Below are 2,931 nucleotides of genomic sequence, written 5' to 3'. Positions count from 1 at the left end.
GCCTTCAAGTCGGCAACAAAAACGCAAAGTTTTGATAGTTTTTTCAGTTCTGAGATGCTGTTACAGCAAAGCCTTCCATTACACAGAAAAATTTTGTCTTTACATCAATGCGTAGAGGGCTTCGTGCTCTTCGATTGAGGCTATAGATCACCTAAATCGGAGGTCGGATGAGCAAGTTATGGTCAAAAGAGTGAACTGCTGTCTACTAGGTCAAAAAACGGCTGAGAGAGAGAGAGAGAGAGAGAGAGAAATGGACATCATGGGGGAGGGATTTTGCCAGTGGGTGGACACTTCGCCATGACATGAGTGAGAGAGCGAGAAGCGAACGTGAGGAGAGGGATTTTGCCAATAGGAGATACGTCAGAGAAACTAAGAGAAGAAATCTCCAGAGAAGAGGGTGACCACTAGAGGAGGATGATGACCTAGTTGCTGTTGACCTAGCTGAAGAGAACCATCAGTACAACCCACGATGTTGTTAGAGAAAGGGAGCTAGCTAAGGGCGTAGGCAAAACTACAGGTTTGATCACTTCTCTCTCCTGGTTGCTTACTGTCGACCTGACTAAACAGTATTGCCAGTATAGCCTGCAATGTTGTTAGAGAAAGGGAGCTAGCTGAGGGCGTAGGTGGAACTACAGGCTTGATCACACACACACACTTTTTAGTAATATTACACGCACACACACACACACACACACACACACACACACACACACACACACACACACACACACACACACACACACACACACACACACACAGGCTCAGGGCCCGCTTAGCAATCAGTAGACTTGGCAAGAGGCCATGGATAGCTTGACGCACTTGCCATTGTCTTTCAATAGCTTCCATGGCACTGAGCTGAGTAGCTCAGATAGTGGCCATGTGATTGTTTGCTCACTTTTTGTAGTGTTGGCCATCATCATGGTCTTGGGCATCATGGCAGGCTTCATTGGCCGCGTCTAAGAAAAAGGCAACAATATGGAGAAAGGTGTGTTAGAATGCATTCCTTACTTGAGAGGCTTGAGCATTTGCGAGCCATGGGTTGGAGCATCAATCGCTTGAGGAGATCTTGAACGGAGCAAAGGGGTTGGAGGAATTTGAAGCATCCGAGCTCTTGGGCTGTGGGGGTTTGCTCCTGACTACCATGTGCATGCCCACAATTTAAGAAAGACTACCTCAAGAAATCTTGCCATTGTTGCATGCCAATGCCCACGTGGCAAGCCATTTGTGAGTGTTGAGGTAGTGGGCTTCTTGCCTGTGGCCTGACGTGATCACTACCCAAGCACTATTCACTGAATTTCACGTCAAATGCTCACTCAATTCCACCTCTGTGGTGGCTGTCGGGAGCTGGTTGCAGCTCTTGAGGGATTTGCTGCCACATGACAACATACCCTCTCATTTTAATATAGCCATAATATGTGCCTTTTCTATTTATTTTGTGTAGCTTTGCTATTTATTAGCCTTGAGTCCCACGTGTATAGAGAGGCCATTTTAGACCTTCACTGTAGGCCTTGTTATCAAATTTCACTTAACTTGTTGGTGACATAATCAAGATTTGCAAGGGAGCACTCTAATCAGAGGCCTGCTCCATGCGAGGTGCAAGGGGAAAGGAGGGTTAGGTTGGTCGGATGCTCACATGGAGTTGCTAAGGGTGCTATGCTTCTTGGTGGTTTTGTTGTGTGGAGGTGGGTATCAATGTCTGGCTCGATCCCAATGAGGTCAACAAAATCTCTTGGCCAATTCAAGGCAAAATATCAGAAAGATGGTCAAGGATGGTTTTGTGATTCAAAAACCAACCAAGATACCCTCGCGGGCAAGAGAAAAGCGTGCTTCGGAGGCTAAAAGGAAAGGCTATCATTCAAGATATGGTAAGAGGCGGGGTATTAGAGAGACTAGGCTACCCTCTAAAGTTCTCTGGTTGAGGCGGATTCGGGTACTTCATTGGTTGCTAAGAAAGTACCGGGAAGCTAAGAAGATTGACAAGCATATGTACCATGATATGTATATGAAGGTCAAGGGTAACGTGTTCATAAATAAGCGCATGCTCATGGAAGTCTAAAGATGAGAAGGCTTGTGAGAAGACACTATCTGATGAGTTGGAAGCCCGTAGAGCTAAGGGAAAATCTATCAACGAGCGAAAAATTTCTAGAAGGAAAGAGCGCTTGGCATAGGGATTGAGTAGTGAAGCATCCCTGCAGCTGCCCCTAAGGCCACCAAGAAGTCCAAGAAGTGAGCGACATAGCAAGATTTAGCTAAGGAGCTGTGACTTGATAGTACTTAAATAGAAACCTTGGACCTTTGAGCTTGTGTAATGAGATACATTTTTTGCTTTACTCTTGAAAGTATGACTATTGCAAGCCTAAAAGAGTTTGCATTTTGCAATTTTCCCCCATCTCTTTCTTTGACTATTGGTTATTTTTGCCAAGATTGCTACTATGTCTTTTATGTTGTTTCCAAAGGGAAAAAGAAGAAGAAGAAGAGAGTTTTAACGTAATAAAAAACTATCCCAAGAGACCTTAAAGATCTAGCCGACGAGGAGAGAGAGAAGTGCGATTTAGTAGCTGCACCTCTTTGGAGGTCTCCTTTTGTTGCCTCTACCCGTCCCCAAGAGAAATTATGAACTCTTGCCTTGAAGGAGCGCGTGCTCTCCCTCCCTTGCCTCGCTTAGTCCAACAACCACCATGATTCTTCACACTAGATGCTTAATTGGGTTGGGAAAAACCTACTCAAGCCGCAACACCAAAGATGATGGTGCGACAAGAGATTAGGCCGGGTTGCGTCAACATGTAGAATCTCTACTTGTGACAGAGTACAAGGTCGCGTGACGCACATCAGCATAGATATGTTGATCCTACAGCATGCACGATCTCCACCTCCTCAGCCTCTTCCCTTTTCCAGCCTTCCCTCGCCCATATACGATCCCCTCCTCTCTCT

The 2,931-nt window shown here is 45.7% G+C and overlaps 1 pseudogene; it reads left to right on the top strand.

The window, feature by feature from the left end:
- The first annotated feature begins 302 nt into the window (after positions 1-302).
- On the top strand, positions 303-2,249 carry LOC147448242 (large ribosomal subunit protein eL19y-like; annotated as a pseudogene).
- Positions 2,250-2,931: the final 682 nt, after the last annotated feature.

The sequence above is a fragment of the Adiantum capillus-veneris genome, chromosome 11 (genome assembly GCF_014529385.1).
Source record: "Adiantum capillus-veneris isolate H3 chromosome 11, ASM1452938v2, whole genome shotgun sequence".
In the NCBI taxonomy this organism is placed as follows: Eukaryota; Viridiplantae; Streptophyta; class Polypodiopsida; order Polypodiales; family Pteridaceae; genus Adiantum; species Adiantum capillus-veneris.
Note: the sequence above shows the minus strand (reverse complement) of the source record. Positions and strands in the feature narration are given on the sequence as shown.